At 29.4% G+C, this 19,447-nt stretch overlaps 1 protein-coding gene across 8 annotated transcripts in view; it reads right to left on the reverse strand.

The window, feature by feature from the left end:
- Positions 1 to 19,075, reverse strand: part of LOC142330182 (uncharacterized) — a 235,961-nt gene extending 216,886 nt beyond the window's left edge. For all 8 annotated transcript variants that reach the window (XR_012757721.1, XR_012757720.1, XR_012757716.1 and 5 more), the window contains exon 1: positions 18,823 to 19,075. The gene's annotated coding sequence lies outside the window, so the exon portion shown is untranslated. The remainder of the gene's footprint in view (positions 1 to 18,822) is intronic.
- Positions 19,076 to 19,447: the final 372 nt, after the last annotated feature.

The raw sequence follows: 19,447 nt of genomic DNA on the forward strand, positions 1-19,447 counted from the left end.
TTTTGTGAAGTAATACCTTACAATGATTTCGGAGGCTAAACAGAAAAACAAAAAAGATAACTGTACTAAGATAGATGTACAGATCCGGAAGAGAAGTCGTTTCTCGTTATTATAAAAATTAAAATATGTTGTAATATGAATTGAAACCCTCATTTTTGACGTAAGTTAAAAAATATCTTATTTCCAAAATTTTGTTTCCGATTTCAATTTGTAATACGATCTTTTGAGATAAAATTAAAAAATATGAATTAAGCATTTAAATGCTTAATGTCAAAACTGTTTAAGTACATTTTAAGTACTTACAAAACCATTTTATTTTCTTGTACGAAACTACCATCAGGGATTGTCATTGAAAAAGTTGTAATAAAAGAATTTCTGCTATACAACCATTTTAGGTCGATTATTCAAAAAAATTATCATTTTTGTGTTAATTTTATTCACCGATCTATAAACAAATAAGTTAACAAAAATGTTGACGTTTAGATTACGTTATTCGGAGTTATTACACGGGGTCATAAACCTTTTTTTCATCTTCGGGCCAATATTTCTAATCTGTAATGGCCTGGGGAGCGCGATTAAGTACAATATTTTAATCGAATATAAAAATATGTTCATTTACAGGCCTAAACTGACATCTAAGCGAAAAAGGCGTATCTCAATACACACTATTTTTAAGTAATTACGGAAACTTTTTTGGATTTTTTCGCAACATCTTTTAGCGTCGCTTAAAAAATATAATTAATTAATCGATACGATTTACTTAAGAAGTTAGGTTGTAACCGACTCCGCGGGCCACAAAAACCCCTTTGTGGGTGGCCGCGGTCAGAAAAATACCTTTGAGGGAGGTAGCGGGTTTGACTCGCGCGTTACAATATTTATCTCTTTATTGAAGAGATGATTGAAAGAAGACCACAAAGAGAAAAGGATAGACTGACGAACATAAGAAAGATCACCGATGATATAAATTGCTCAAACTAAGAACAATAAAACAGCTCAAGAGAAAAGGCTCTAGAAACTCGTCGCAAACCAATCTGCGGATGACAACAGAGAAAAAGAGCGAAGAAACTTTAATTTCTAAATTTTATTTACGGGATCCGTACCCGAGATATCTGTTAAATCGAGCCATTACAAAAAAAAATGTTTAAACGTGTCACCTGCAATAAATGTATGCAAAACACCTAATGACTTTGCGTCATAAGTGGGAGTTTTTGGTCTCCTGATGCAAGGACAATTTCTTGCAGTAACGGTTTCTTTAAATCGTAATGCGTCTCGGTCAAAGTCGGTTTACTTATTGGTTGTCTGTTTTGAAGTTATTAAATAATTCATACACCTCTTGTAAGGACCGTTGTTCTCTATTACGTACCCGTACGTCAACAACAATTTCACTTAAAGGATCCGCTATTATTATTTAATAAAACTAAACGAATAAACGAAGATAATAATCTGCATTAGAGAACAAATATTTCAACACGTTACAACTTAATTTTCCAATACGTAATTAATTTGAGACGATCGAATACAGTGCTTGTATTTTGAAGTAAGAAGTCAAAATGAGAATTTAATAACTCGCTTTGTTGTAAAGTAACAGCCGATTTACTAATCTGAATTTGTCACATATTTTTTAAATCGTTTTAATTGTTTTCCAAAAAAAATTTATTGTATTAAGTAATTTAGGACCGAAAATATTTAACTAAATTTTAAAATTAAAAATTGTGAGGATTAAATAAAATAATATCAATCCGACTATTTAATTTGTATAATGTTACAAATTATCGGGTATAGATATTACATATTTTATTATCGTGAAGACTGTTATTAATAGTGTTCAAGGCCATTAATTCCAACATTAACTATTTAAAGTTTATTACCGGTTGTAATTCTGAAAGTAATACGAAATAAAAAAAGTCACTTCGAGGCGTTTCAGCTCCTTTTATTATCACCGCGATATTTTCGTGTTTGCAAATTTGATTGCTTGTTACTTAAAAAAGAAAGCGTTTATCAAGAGACAGTTTTCACCATCGTTTTTCTCGTAAAATATTATAAAAGTCATTTACCGTATGTCACTCTTCTTATTTAAAAAAAAAAAACAGCTTGATAAATATGGCGGATCCGAGATGACCGACAAAGATTTCATTCAAAACACACCATTTTAATTTTCAATTTTTGTAATAGTTTTGTAAAAATTTAGATCAACATTTGTTTCTGCCTTCTAGAATCCCTCAGTTTTGAAATACGAAGCCGTTTTCACCCTCTAATATCATCCTGTGTTTGTAAAAATATATATGTCAAATAATGGAGAGAGGCTAAAAAAATTATACTAAAAAAAACCGTTAAAAAAAATCACAATAAAAAATTCATTATATTTTTTTTAATTTTGACTTTAAGAAGGAAGCATTCAAATTAAAAATAATTGTACGATAAAGCCGCTTAAAAAACCAGCAATTTTCAAAAATAACGAACATCCTACGCTCCAGTCTTACTAAGTAACATAAGAATGAGCAGTTTCCCGTTGCCTTCTTCATCCGGTCGAATATAAAAACTTACACGCATCAACACAGTTCTATAAGTTGACATACCATAAGGACCGGTTGTACATATTATAACGAACATCATTACCGCCAGAGAAAGCAACTAAGTATCAGTTGTACATAATACAGGCAAAAGAAAATTAGTTTTACTACAATGAATAACTTAAAAAATCCTTCATTTGACGCCATTTCAAAGAGTTAAAATTTTAAAGAAAAGCTAAATAAGTATTAATATTTAATAAGGTCAACTTTATTATTATTTGTTTAAACATAAACCTTTTTTTATTTTACTTTTGTTGAACAGATTGACGAAACGCGACAACACTTTAAAATTATTTAATACTAAACGATTCGCTTTCAAAACCCTGGAAGAACTTTTCTCTAAAGAACCTTTCTTTACCGACTGATTATCGATAAAACCCGTCTCGAAAAGGTAAGGAAACCCTTAAGTAAGAAATCTGAAAACATTTCAATTTATCAATCGTATTTCGTACGTTAATAGATAAATTGCACGCATTCAAATACGTTTAGATCTAGTTTTTTTTTTTACGTGCGATATGAAAAATTAACATGCTATGATTTATATACTTGTATGTACTCTCTTGTTTCCGCGAGATGATTCACACAATTTGACGGTGTGACTGAAAACAGTACTCGTATCGACGAGTGTATACACATCCCGTTTGTCCGATGTATTTTTTAATGTAATCGTGGCGGTAATTTAATTTGTATACGCCTGGCTTGTTATTATTTGATCCGTTTACCTATTTTGCACGATAGTTTTGGCATCGGAACAGAAAGTGTTTTCTTGAAAATGTCGGTAGATACACGACAATATTATGAATTTTCTAGGTTTTTTAACATATTGTTCTGCATTATTAATAGGTGATGTCTATAAGGGCGGAGGAATTACCGTTAATCACGCCCTAATCGTGTTTTAGTATACTGAATTCTTCTTCAACATAATTGACAAACAAAGGTATACATAACCTCCGGGTAAAAATCTTTGCGAATGTCAACAGTACTACCGGTAACTCCTCTAAAAAGAGTGTTGCTACTTAGTTTTGAAAGGTCCTACGGAAAAAAAGAGTTCGTGACCGTTTAATGTTCAATTTAACCATTTTATTTTACTTTTTTAAATTTAAAATACTGATGGGCCAACAAAAAACGCTATTATATGGGGGAAAAAACGTTCGCTAAAAACACAGAGGTAGAAACCTGCATATTAGTAAAAGTAAGAAAATGAATAAAGGACACAACGTAAAGAGGCTATCGAGCGTGAGCTAACGCTGTTTGGAATAAAGGAAAATTTTTTTACTCTTAGTTTTTAAAATAATTAAAATTTTTTCACGAAAATATTTTAAAGGAGATGTAATGACTTGGATGCATAGATTTTTCCATTATAACGAAGTAATACCAAGCAATAATGATAACAAAAAATTATATATTAAACTAATATTTACGCAACTATTAACGATTAAAAAATTGTTGTCTGCCATTTTTTAATTTTCAAAGTAAAGTTATCAAGCTTATTTTTTTTACAATAGGTGTTGGGTGGGTGTATTAGCACCAAATTTCATTAAAATATTTCTAACTGTAGTTAAGACGTAAAAAATTTTTATTCAAAAGATTTCGACCAGACGGAAAAAGAAGCAAGACAGGACATTTTCTACAAGAAACTTTGTTTATTTCGATACCCTGAATCGGTCCCTTAAGTTTAGCAACATCGGGATATCTTGTATACGTAGCTATTGCCCGAGGGGGTAAGAATGTATTTTTAAAAATACGGGTGCCGTGATGCTCCCTAATCCGTTGAGGTCTAAAAGTCATTTGTGCTAAATTTCAACTTTTTTGGTCGACGGGGTTTTCGAAATACGAAGGCAAAACCGTTTAAAAATAATGTTGAATATCCGCCATTCTTAAATCCGATTTACTTAATAACTTTAGAATTTTAAATAAGTTATATTTTCTACGACTCCTGTACATAAAATCAAAAATTAAAAATCTGGTATGGACATCATATGACTTACTTGTACGCCTATTAAATACATATATACATTTTTTGTTTTAAATGAAAAGTTAATAAATTTTATTTCATTAACAACTTGGGATATTTTTTCCTAATTTATTATTGAATTATTATTTATCGTAATTCTTTTACAATCAGAGGTCGATAATTATTAATACATTAATATATTTAAATTAACAAAAAAAAAATAGTTTAAAAAAGGAAAGGAGATAAAGTCTGATTCGAACCGATGTGCCTTCCCCTTCTACGATCCAAATATATCATTAATTCAAATTTTATTTGGCTATAACTGTAGAACCGATGAAAAGTAACACTTATGATATATCGTTGAAAAGATCTAGATGAGAGCTTATAAATGCAGTTAAGTAAAAGAATATTTTGGGCTTTTTTGGACGCTTTTGGATCGGTCGATTGCAATCAAAAAGGGAGATGCACAACTAGAGGTTACAACAATCCTAAATCCAAAATTTCAACATTCTACGGCTAATCGTTTTTGAGTTACGCGAGATACATATGTACGTAGTCGCCACGCCGAAAATAGTCAAAATGGATTCAGGGTTGGTCAAAATGGATATTTTCGTTTAAATCTGAAAATCGACATTATTTGAGATTACAATACTTCGTACAAGGAAGTAAAGATAATAAAAACTACCCTTCCCTTTTTTTAATTTTGTCCGAAATTTAATGCCGTCAAAGCCCATATATAGAAGTTTTTTAAGTCATTTTCTAAAAATTTATATCGAGCCATTCCGGTATTATTAATCAAAAAGACAGACCGACAGACACGTACATAAAACTTCCGGAAATTTTTGGTTTTTTTTGTCTTTTGGACGCCTTCTTAAGCCTCCGGAACCACTGTAAGGTATCACTTCAGAGGATGATATGTACGAGTATAAATGACGTGTAGTCTTGTACAGTCTCAGTCCGACCGTTCCTGAGATGTGCGGTTAATTGAGACCCGACTTCCAAAGAACACCGGTATCCACGATCTAGTATAAAAGTAACTCTGCCTTTACTAGGATTTGAACGTTGGAACTCTCGACTTCCACATCGCTGTTTGCGATGACGAGATAACCGACAGACCAACCCGGTGGGTTTGTCTTTTGGGTTCACGGGGTCGTGAAACATCGACGTTCGCAAAAAATCCGACATCAAAATTTTAGACCGAACTATATACTTTCCTTTCGTTTTAATAATATAGCAGAAATGAGTTCAGCCGGGAAGATACAAACGAAAGCATTTCCTAATACTCTTTCGGCAAAAATAATTTTTTCGTTTAAAATGTTTTCCATTAAAATAATGCGGAGAAAACTTACAATGATAAGTCTACTATGACGGTCGGTAGTGGGTAGCCGGTTTACTAGATTTCGGACCCGATTTCCGCCACTTTTTTATTTACCATTTCGTCTATTTAATCGTTCGGTTGAAATACGCGTCAAAAACAGAACATATATCTTAATAATAAAAATCAATCGATTTTGTAAACGGTATGATTTCACACTGTAAAAGAAAAAAATTGATTTGGATCAAACAGCGGGCTTTTTCCCTTTTTTTTAAGTATCTTATAAATATAAACTTCTTTTTAAAGTCTTCGTAACATATAAAACTTTGTAAATATTATTTTTTTAACGTATAACAACTGATGTTAATGCGATGAAATATTAGAGCGCATTATAATATTATATCCTTCGTCAAGAATCACCACCGGCATTTAGTACGCGTTAGAATACTGAAAACGTTTAAATCCTCTCTTCTCTTTTTTTTGATTTTCAAGAATATTACAGTATTTTATTTTTCCAGTATACATTACGTAGACTAGACGACGATTAATCCACGTTCTACGTCACGCTAGTACCAGATGAACTATCAAGGTCAGGTCGGATTCTTTCTATACTTTTTCCTAATAACTACCGAGCGAATTAACTACGACATAAAAATCATTATACAGTATCACTTTATCGCGAATTATGTACACGATTATAAAAAAGTAAAAGATAAAATTGCATTTCCATTAATCGTCGATAAAAACTATTTTACTATAATACACGTAACATAAATATACTACACTCTTTTATAAATATATTTTTTACCGTACTTTACAATAATATTTATTACACAATCCGATTCTATCAGCACTTTGAACTTAGCTTTTACCAGGTCCAGAATTATAACATATCATAATTATGTATATTATTCTTGGTGAAAAATCTACAGGTTCTTTTTCGATTGAACCGACACAATACACTGCTGATAACCAATATTGTATAACAAATAAAATAAAAGAGAGATTGAACAGTATCGCGGATAAAGAGAGGAAAGTATAATAATGGTACATACATACAGATTCTTAATAAATTCACACCTAGTTAAATAAAAATAAAATAATTATCCAGAAAACAAAAATATAAAATAGGTTTAATATAAAAGACAAAAAAAAAGATTTTAATATAATTAAAACGATTAAATATTTATTTAATAAATTAAATTATTTATTATTTTAAATAATTAAATTGTTTAAATTTAAGAAACAGTTTCATTTTTATTTTTTCAAAGTTTAATTTAAATATATAGAATTTTTGAGACGATTACAAAGCGCATTTGTTATTCATATTTGAGAAAATTCATTCGTTCATTTAACAACAGTTTTATTAAGTTTTAAGGTGGAGGGTACCTATTCAAATGCATTAAGTCAAACGCTAGAATTTCAAAATGTTATGTGAAACGAAAAGCATTTACATAGCTCGAATGTGAAATGTAAATCTGATCGATAGGTGTACACAATACTCTAACAGATTGTAATTCAAATTTTATAACGATAATTTATAATAATTATTCATTTTTAAAACAGAAAACATAATATGAAACCGTAAATCTTTTAAGAATATGACGCATCTGCTTCCCAAACCAGTTACGGATAATATAATAATTTATGGTACCGGTTTTAAGAAAAATCCTTTCAGTTAGTGCCTAAATAGTGTATTTATTATCTCTGATAAACATTTAGCTTCTTTTCTTTTTTTAATTTAGACTGTCTGTAATTTAAATATTTTAATATGTATATGTGTAAAAACTGCATATTTTTTAATAACTTTGTACATGGTAAATACCATAATTAATTTTTTGTAAGAGTTTAATCGGGCTACCAAAGTGAGATCCAGTTTTTACTTGACTTTTAAGCATTTTACCATTTTGTAGAACAATTATAACTGAATGTTTTTTTTTTAATTTTTTGTTTAATATTTAGCAGGAAGTTTCCTTACTAATATGCAGAAAACATATATATATATGGTAGCCAAGAAAGAAACCTTTATAATTTGAAAAGTAAAAAGTGATCTCATTAAATTTCAGTGACTGGCTGCAGTATACAGAACAAAATTTTCTATTTAACTGCTTAAGTGATAATTCTGAATTTCTAATGGTTGGTGCCATTTTGTTTTACAGAAAATGAGTTGTAAAACAATCGATAAAACACTAGTCACTCACACAGACCGAGATGATCTCGGTTATTGTGCACCCTTCCGCAGGAAACAAACATGCTCTACACCTACTCATGATACAACTGTCTTAGTAATGCTTCTAACTTCAACTGTACTGATTTTTTTTCTGTTTAGCCTCTGGAATCACTGTAAGGTATTACTTCGGAGGATGATATGTATGAAATGAATGTACGATTCATTTAAATTCATATACATCATCTTCCTGTAGTCTTGTACATCCTCAGGTCAACGGTTTTGAGATGTGTGGTTAATTAAAAGCCAGCCACCAAAAAACATCGGTATCGACTATCTAGTATTCAAATCCGTGTAAAAGTAATTGCCTTTACTAGGATGGAACTCTTGATTCCATTTTGTTAGCTCGGTTTTATTGTACAGTACAATTTGTTAAATTCAATACAAAACAAGCGAGACTACTTTTCACAAAACTACATCTTTACAATAGGGTCACTGGTTAAATCAGTGGCTTCTCCTTTACAGTAATTTTGATTAAGATCTTCAAGAACTGAAGATTTTAACCAAACATTAATAATATATTATTAACATAATTTATTATTATTATTATTATTATTAGCAATAATAATGAAAATATTAGCGATAAAATATACAATTTTCTATAAATTACTATAACGATCTTTAACTTCATACAACAGATAAAAAAATTCTGTTATAGCATTCCCTAACTTTCTCGCAAATACTTTTTATTTAATTCAGTTGAAACGTTTTAACCGCTATCCCACACAATTTGACTTACTTTTTTGAGTCTATCGCAAGTTGAGAATTTTTACTTAAACATAATTTTTACACTTTTCTATAACTGTCAGCGATATAAAATAAAAAAGCATCCTGTCTGCCAGCAACATGGTGTTTATTTAGAGGAATAAAGCAAAAAACTACAATGTACAAATTACAACCACTTTAGTCACGTGATAACAAACTACTCGTCTGAAAAAACAAATTTATTAAAAACGGGTGCAAAAGAACAGTATTAATTTTAAAAGGCAAATTTTTTAATTAAACAATACACATGTAGTATACAAACACACACCAGACAACTACTACTTCAGTAGAAATAAATCTTCAGTATTACTAAAGAGATGCGCATACCTTTTTTTGATTATAATTAATCTTTTTGAAATAAAAAAGGGAGGTTACATGCATTTTATTAACTAAATCCACATGATTTTTCTTAAAATAAATCATATTTGCCAGAAAACAATTTTTTTTTGAAAATGTAATCGTGGATCCCTAATGATTAAAAAATGAATTCTCTTTATATTAGTCCCTTTAAGTAATTTAAAATCAAATTGTAAAGTTTTATATAATGAAAAACATTTTTAAGATTATGATGTAAAAAATTATAAAACTGTTTTTATAAACGAATGAATTTTAGTTCTTTTGGAAAAAAGAGGCACTAAAGGCCTCTTTTTGCCCAATCTATAATTATATTTACAAAACAAGAAGAATAACAATGAATCAAGAAACTGCACACACACACACACACACACACACACACACAAGCATTATAACTAATGAAAAGTAATTATAGTCGATTAGACTTTGCTTTATGTGTCTACAATGAGAATGAAATTATAATGACCTAGTTTATCTTTTACTTGTAAATTTGGTATTCTGACAGTCAGATTATTTATAAATATATATATATATATATATTAATTTGTTTAAATGAAATTTTTTATAGTCCATATCACCACTGTATGTAAAATCTAGCTAATTATATAATATAAAACTTATTCAGCCACTCCACAAAGTACAGAATCAAAGAACATTCTTACCTTACTTTTTTTTCATTACAGCGCTTTCAGGCATAAGCCCATCTTCATCTTCAGTAATGTTTTCTTTTTAAATTTTATTATTTTAGATTTACATAATAGATAACATGATACGTTAAACAAAATTTTCATTTAAAAATTTAAAACGTTAGTATATTAAAGGAAATTCTAATATTATCTTTATGTTAATACAGTACTATACTCAAAAAAAGGAGTTAAGGAGTCAGGAGTTAAAATACTGTGCTCAAAAAAAGGAGTTAAGGAGTCAGCAGTTAAAGTACTGTGCTCAAAAAAAGTTAAAAAAAATAATTTTTTTTTTATCTATAAATTTTAACGTATCATGATATCTATTGCATAAAAAATGAAAAATTTAAACATTACTGATGTTCGGCTTATGCCTGAAAGCACTTTAATATTATATATATATATTTTTTTTTTAACATGTTATTAAGAAACAAGTAAATCAAATTTTTTGATACATTTATATCCATGATATTTAGTAATAAGAACTAAGTAAAACTGTCAAAACAACAAAAACAATTTCTTAAACTGCCTACAAAACTCCTATAATGTTTTCAACCAATTTTCTGGCCATCGTCAGTGATTAGTCCTGCTGCTCTCGCCCTGCCATCAGTTGGTGCTATCGATAATGTTCTTTAACTTGGGTAGACATGTACTTTAAATATGATCAAAAAAGTTGTAACTTTTTATATTAAATTATACAATCATTTTTATGTTTTTGTTTGTTTATATTTTGAACACGGCTAACATATTTTAAAAAACTTAATGAAATATTGGAAAACTTTCTCATCAAAGCCTGAGAAACTCAGGTTATGAGATATATTACTACTCAGAAGGAAAATTAGTTAATAAAAAAATTATTACATAACTAATAACGAAAATTAAAATATGACATTGTGAATAAGAAATATCTTGAAAAATTAGTAATAATAATAAAGTTTATAATGTGCTACAAATCTTACACAACGAGCATCTCAACCCCCCCCCCCTCCTACAAGGGGAGAAGATCCCGCCTCGTAGCGTGTCAGGTCGCTATACCACCCCCTCCATTCCTTGCCAACAATGGCTTTAACAGAGAGCACAACGAGCAGTCCAGCATAATGTGAACAGAAGAAATATATTCTTTTTTCAACATTCAATTAAGAAAATCCATATTATTCTTAACCTTTTCATCAGCTAAAATATACCGCCCCAAATTTATGCAGTGTTTGTACTACAGCAGTTTTGATAAGATATTAAATTTGGACAAAGTAATGTACCTGAACAGTATGAACAAATACACACTTGTTAAAAATGTAACGTACCCTAAAATATTTTCAATAAAAAGCAATGGTTGTTCAATGAGACTCTTGAACGAAGAAATTCAATTTTTGTCGAGTTCAATTTGTAAATGACTTTTATACAAGAATTGAATTCCAAATGAGAGGATCTACCCACGTCCACAATTTTTTGTGGCTGAAAATTACACCTCGCTTAGATTTAGAAAGTGATAATATACGTGAAATGATAATTTTTTAAATATGTCAGCTGTTTTAATAAATAAATAAATAAGGAATTTTTTTATGATGCATAAAAGATAATAAAATTTTGCCCTCATACTTTTAATTTAGGATCTGAATCGATACAATATAAACTAAAATTGTATAAGCCTCCTAAATGATACAGAATTATGTAAAAAAAATTATTCTACTGATAGACTAAAATTTTGAGAAATAGGATCAATGAAGTCCATATCTCTCTGCCTCCTTGACTAAAATTATAAAGCATTAATGTCCCACAAACAGAAACCATTGTGGAATGTCTCATCAAAATTGGTCCATCCAGTTTAGAGTTATCAAGCAAAAAACAAGCCAATATAAATATATTCTTATGAATTTTTCAGTACTAAAATTTAGTTCTTCGGTTAAAGGGAGTCAACATCTGAAAAAATCACAACTGCAAAATTTGACTCTATTAGCATACTTCCCCTTAAATAGTACACTGTACAATAATTACTACTATAAGGAAGAAAAAAAATTATACAAAATGAGGACTTCAGTACAAGAAATAAATATTATAAGGTATAAATGATAAAATATAGTTACTAAAAACATTATCAAAAACGCTTTAGTTCAAAAACCATAAAAGGAGATGCTCAGGTACTGAAGACAAAGCACACTATCAGATAGACCATATCTCAGTAGATGAATACTTTAGGAATGCTGTAAGGCATTCCTTACTTGGAAGAGAATAAAAAATACTGTAATAAAAAAAGCAGAGGATAGAACCAAGAAACCGTGGATAACAACAGAAATGCTATAGAAAATGCAAGAAATACGTGGAAATAAGAATAAGAAAGGAAAAAATAAAAGTCGCATATTACAAATTAAATAATGAGTAACAGAGGGAAACACAAAAAGCTAAATAAAAGTGTTTGAAGGAAGAATGCAATGACACTGAGGATCTTGAAAAGAAAGGGCAGTACAATATGAAGTATAAGGACACGAAGAGCATTACATGGGATAAACAGAAACAGAATGGTAAAATGAGAGAAATTTTGAATAAGGATGACAAAATTCTATATGAGGAGAAATATGTAAAGATTATGTGGAGGATCTGAATATGACAAGAGAGAAACCTAAGTAAATAAACACAGAATAGGAATATGAGATAGCTGAAGAGGCTAAAGGAATATCTATATTAAAATCTAAAATAGAGAAAACATTTAAAGAAATGAAGAATAAAATATTTCTGGAGTAGATTAAATTCCCATAGAATTTTATGAATACTTAAAAGAGGAAGAAATAGTTGAACTTTGTGTAGGATATATAGCACTAATGAATGGCCTAAAGAAACTGTAATGATACAGATTCTGAAGAAAACGGGTACCAGAAAATTTACAGAACACAGAACAATAAATTTAATAGCCCATGCCACTAAAATATTGCTAAGCATCCTAAACCACAGGTTATTGAGAATAATGAAAGAGAATGAAAGTGAGGAACAGTTTGGCTTCAGGAAAAGGAAGAAATACAAAAATAGCATCAGCCTACAAAGAATGGTTGGAGATATTAGATAGAAGAAGAGGAATGAGTCTGTGTTTCATAGATTTAGAAAAGGCATTTCTTATTAAAATGGGAGAAAATGATGAAGATTGTTAAAGAAGAAAAATAGAATAGAAGGACAGAAGATTAATTAAAAAATTACACATGAGACGAACAACAGTAATGAAAGGTTTTTTTTTTGTCTTCAGTCATTTTACTGGTTTGATGCAGCTCTCCAAGATTCCCTATCTAGTGGTAGTCGTTTCATTTCAGTATACCCTCTACATCCTACATCCCTAACAATTTGTTTTACATATTCCAAACGTGGCCTGCTTACACAATTTTTTCCTTCTACTTGTCCTTCCAATATTAAAGCGACTATTCCAGAATGCCTTAGTATGTGGCCTATAAGTCTGTCTCTTCTTTTAACTATATTTTTCCAAATGCTTCTTTCTTCATCTATTTGTCGCAATACCTCTTCATTTGTCACTTTATCCACCCATCTGATTTTTATTTACCAAGGAAGACTGGAGAAAGCAATGGAAATAAAACTAAGGATAACAATGACAAAGGAAGACTTTAGTACGAAGAAGGAATTACTATGTAGTAAAAATCTGAACTCAAGAGTTAAGGAACAGGTTTAGCCAAATGCTATTTATGGATTGTCTTGAATGGAAGTGAAGTATGGATAATGAAGAAGAGGAAGTTCAGACTTTTGACATATGAGTATAGAGAAACTAATTTGAACAGATAAAGTAAGGAATGAAGAAGTAATAAACGTGGTTGAAAAAGAAAGAATACTCATGGATATGTAAGCAAAAAAAAGGAAATCGATTAGAATATGTGGTTAGAGGAAGAGGAATCTTGACAACTGCATTGGAAGAGTCATTAGAAGGAGAAAGGAAGCGAAGAAGATGAACAATGACATTAACAAATGAATGAGTTGAAAATTGTAAACTACAAGGATATGAAGGAGAAGCTTGGGACAAAAACGGATGGAGACAGCACAGCGAAAGGGACCTGCTGCAAGGCCAAACACCAGATTATAATGATGATGAAGAAAATGTTGATAATGTAAAAAGGTATAATTAAAAATCCAACAAACTTTTAAATTTTACATACATGTCTACCTAACTCCAAAAAAAGCCAACATTAACATAAGCTGAATAACAGCAATATAGACTAATGATACCTATAGAAGAGAATTGAAACACTATGATAAGATTTTTTTATTTAATAAATTTGGTTTAGTTTGTCATTATCTTTTAAATTGGTATTTTTTAACAACTCAAGTTATTTATTCAAATAAATTTTCAATGATTTAATACACCTGACCAGAAGTAAATATTAAAAAAATGATTTATATAGATGGAATTATTGGGTTCTTGCAGTTTATATTTCACACCTTTTTAATGATTAATACTATTTTTAAAAACCCAGCAAACAGTTGTGAAATTGGCTACCAAGGACGCCAACAGATTACTACTTGGAAGGAAACTTAAGCGAAACATTAAAGTATGTAGGTAAACAATTATGAAAAAGAAAATTATTATACTCTTTGAATAAAATTTTGAGATTCGGGACCAAATGTGACTGTATCCCGCCCCAACCAATCCCTTTACCAAGTGTAACCAAAATTAAATGGGATCAATTATCCATAATCAAAAGTCATTGTACAAAATTTCACAAAAATTGATTAATCCAGTCTAAAGATATCACTCTGATTAACTAATAAAAAAAAAGAAAAAATCTAATGTAGACACTACACGACTTCCTTGTACACAAATTAAATTACATAAACACATTTTTAAATGTGCATAAAATGTTATTTCACTAATAACTTATCAGAGATTAATAATTATTAATAAATCAATATATTTAAATTAAAAAAAAAAGGAAGAAAATGTTGAAAACAGACTTAATAAAAAGATTAAGAGAAGATGATAAAGAGGAAGAAAAGGTTAAGACCAAGGAAAGAATAAAAATATTAAGAGGTTGATGAATATAGAGAGAAAATTTGAAAAGTAGAGAATGCTTACACAAATTAAGTTCAGAAGAATTGTATACCAAACCAAAGAGCGATTAAATGATCGGCAACAAAAAACATATTAACGAAATGATGATAAACTCAGACTTAGGAGATTATTGTCTGACAATATCAGAGCAGTAATGAACTAAAGATACGAATTTTTTGTGATTTATTAAACATCGGGCATGTCTGCCTCAGTGTATATGTTGTTCTTGTGATAAAATTAAACAGAAGTTCTAGAATAATTAAACAGAAATTAAACTAGAAAATCCAGAAATAATACGATTCTACATTATAATTTCCAATTAATATTAAATAATCACCATGTTTGGTGATGTTTCACTAAATCTATTACATATACATATATGTAATAATATCTATTAAATAACAAATACACATACTTAAAAAAGTACACCAAATTTTATTTCACTAATAGCTTTCTGATTTTTTTCATATTTTTTTTTTTTTACTATTATTATTATTATTATTGAATTATTAATTACTGTAATACTTTTTTTTTTACCAATCACGGGTTAATAATTATTAATAAATCAATATTCTTCAACAATATCAATATATTAAAAATAAAATTAAACAAAAATAAGTTATAGCCAAATTTTGGCTATAACTCGAGAACCAACTAAAATAAGTAATCACTAATGATATATCGTTGATATATCAGTTAAAATCCAAACGTTTTTGGATTTTGTGCTTTTTTGAACACTTTTGGTTCAATCGATTGCAATCAAAAGGAGAGGTGCACAACTAGATGTTGCAACAATCCTAAATTCAAAATTTCAGCATCCTACGGATAATCGAGTTATGCGAGATCGTATAGACGTCACGTCAAACTAGTCAAAATGGATTCAAGGATGGTCAAAATGGATATTTCCGTTGAAATCTAAAACCCGAAATTTTTCGCGATCACAATAGTTCCTTTACTTCGTACAAGAAAGTAAAAATAGCCTTACCTCCCGCCATCCGAATGAGAATGCCCAAATGTATAACGAACGAGACAACTAATGTAATGGAATCATTTTAATTAATACAAGAATATTACTTAGTCCAGAGACGACAAAAAATAAAAAATGGTTTTAATAATTATTCAAAAGTCAATAATCTTTATGTTATGTTGTTTTCATAACACAGATTGTAAATATACAAAAAAAAGTGTCGCACATAAGTTTTTAAATAACAACGAGGTCGGCGAGCGTTAGGTTATGTTTGCGGATATCGTACGAAATTTTGTTTAATTTTTTTTGTAATTTAATCGCATTAAACGGAAGTTAATCGCATTAACGGAACCTACCGGGCTGGTCTAGTGATTAAATTAGTGGTTTGCTTGTCGTCGCAAATTAGTTGTTTACAGCTGAATTTCGAAGCCGAAGGTTCTGAGGTTCAAATCTTAGTAAAAATTGGGAGGGCCTTTTCTGTTTTCCTTCACGAGTTGTAAAATAACAATAATTGACATTATTGTATTTAGTTGAAATATCACTTTTGTTACTAATAAATTGTAAATGATTTGTATATTTGACGTTAATTAGACGAGGTTGCGAGCGTATGTTATGTTTGGTTGGGTTATGTTGTGAGGTAGAAACAGAAAAGTCTCATAATTGGTTGCTTATACACGGTTTTTTTTAATGTTACACATTGGATACCGGTGTACTTTGGTAGCTGGGGTTCAATTAACCACAGATCTCAAGAATGGCTGCCTGAGTCTGTACAAATCTATACCTCATATTCATGACATACATATCAGCCTCAAGTCATTGGGATTTAGAGGAAGTTGCTTATTGTTCACTAGTTGAACAGAATGCAACGTACACAATAGGAATAAAAAAATTAGTTTCGTTATTTTAATTTTTTTGTAATTTAAATTGCATTTAATGAAACAATTAACTATTCATTACAATCTATCAACAACTGAAACCGTCGCACAAATCACTGAAATCAGTAATAAAGAAATTCATTAATTAAGTTAATAATAAGTTAAGTTAGGTAACTAAAGACTGCATGTCTGAAATACGTACGATATCAACATAACCTAACCAATCGTAACTAACGCTCTCATCTAATCTATTTAACCAGATTAAGTAATAAATTGGCATATTTAAAATTTAAACACAAGAGAATAGTGATACAAATTCAAACATTACTCTCGCCATTACGGGTATATGTAATTCTTTGATAATCATTTTACAAATCTTTCTAAGTCCAAAACTACAGTAACACAACACATTTTTGTATATTTACAATCAGTAGGTGAAAACAACAATATATTGCAAGATTATTGACTTTTAAATCCCGTGTCATCTTTCTAAATAATTACAAAGTTTTTTCATCCCAATCTCTTATGTAAGTTTGAAAAACCAAACACCATCAAAAGAACCTTTCGGGCCAGAAATTTTATCTAGCAGGTCTAAATGTTCAAACAATAAAAGAGTTACAATACAGTGTAAAGCAAACGAAGTGAGACCAAAAACTGGCTTTCAAGAAATTTTTAATAAAGAATTAATCTGAATTCTCTGCAAAGATGAAAATGTGATGATCACTTCAATTTTCAAAGTTTGTCATTCAATCAGTAACTCAAGGAAGTTCTTATGTCTTCATTTGGCTTATAACAACTCAGCACAAGAATTGAAAAACAAAATAAAAAAAGAAGAAGCTATCAAAGTAAACGCATCTTATGGAATTTTATATGGGAGCAATAAGATATTTCCATGAATAAATGCAAAAGCTATTTTACAAAGATTACCTGTATAAAATGTAATGGATTACTATGTTACAAAACAGACACAGATTACATTTGACATGAAAGTGTCCCCAAAAGGAATTCTGCAGAACCCCTTCACGCCATTATAAAAAAAAAATTCATTTGAATCACTAATGGCCATCCATTCATTTTTTTCTGACTCCTGTGTAGGTCAGAATCAAAATCCTAATATGACAACAATGCTACTTCAAGTTGTAAAAACACTCACTGTTATTTTTAAATTTTGAAGGGTTAGATGAACAAGTTTAGAAATTAATTGAGAAACATAGTTGTGCTAAAAAAATTACAAAAATTCATTAACGCATTACAATTTATACATGGTGTTTTTTAGTGTAATCTTGTTTTCCAATTTATTCCAATGTAAACATTAACATGGTTACTTGTTTCTATCTAGAAATTAATACTAAAAAATAAATCTAGAAAAACTGTAACAACTTTTTTTCACAAGTAGGAGTAAAGCTATCCAGTAATATATTAAATAATAAAAGATACCTTCTCCCAAACGGCCATTTTATTTGCAATTGAATGAAGAGAAACAGATAAATAAATAATGAAAAACATACATTATAAATGCTAGAAATTGATTGTATTTGTTATATCATTGTATTCAATGACTTTTTATGTTTTGTGTTAAAACAAAGATATTGTGTAAAGAAAAAACACAAATTATGCATATAAAATTAGTTTAAAAAAAAATGTGTTATACTAATAATATAATCATCACTTTCAAAATCAGCTGAATCCTATTCCAGAATTTGACAATTTTTAAACCATGAAAAATTGAATTCAACCAATTCAATGTTTGCTGGCGACCAGTTGCTGATATTCTCATTACTACTATGTATTCGTTTAAAATTACAATCTCTTCTTATAAAAATACGGTATCTGGGTGAAGCAATTAACACAATTTTACCCTTACTGTTTAAAAGTTTACAACACAAGATATTTTTTGGACAGTACATTTTTTCTTACGAAGCGAACCAACACATCTACCTATTATTTATAATTCTATTACGGAAAGCTACGAAAAATAAACATTAAACCATACTAATTAAATTCAACTATTTATAAATAACTTTTCTAATATATCTTATCGCAATATTCAAATTACTTTAGAAAGTTAGAAACTTACCTCAGACAGAACATGTAAACTGACAGACCGCGAAACAAACCCTTCACAACATAACCTTAAAAGCAAGTGGCGTCAGTAAAAATATGAAAAAATGAACGTATTCGGATTGAAAGAAGAAAATTTTCATTCAGAATTAAAATTTATGAATGCCTATGAAACAAGGAAAAATAAAAACTTAAAACAGAAAACCACTTTAACAACAATTAATATAAAACACATGACGCACTTACAACACTCACAGAAATAGATTCGAACACGCAGGAACAGCTGATGGATATCTAAATTACTTATTGTTTTTAAAATGAAAAATAATCGAACAATAATACCCTTTTTGATATTCATATATGTACCTATATTATGTCAAATATTATTTATTATATTTATTTACGCTATTACACTTTAAAAATATTGTAACTGTTTTAAAATTTCAATTAAAAAATTTAAACATTTTTGCCAGTTAACTTCTGGAAGTTATTTGCAGTTTTCAGGTCTTTAAAAATAAATACACGCTCACTTTCAATTTTTAGCATAATTCCAAACAATTTGGAAATCGCTACTGCGCTCAGTCAAGTTTGTATACATATACATGTATAAGATTTTTTCGTCCGCTTTACGGATGCAAATC

This window comes from Lycorma delicatula, chromosome 9, assembly GCF_047948215.1.
Source record: "Lycorma delicatula isolate Av1 chromosome 9, ASM4794821v1, whole genome shotgun sequence".
Classification (NCBI taxonomy): Eukaryota; Metazoa; Arthropoda; class Insecta; order Hemiptera; family Fulgoridae; genus Lycorma; species Lycorma delicatula.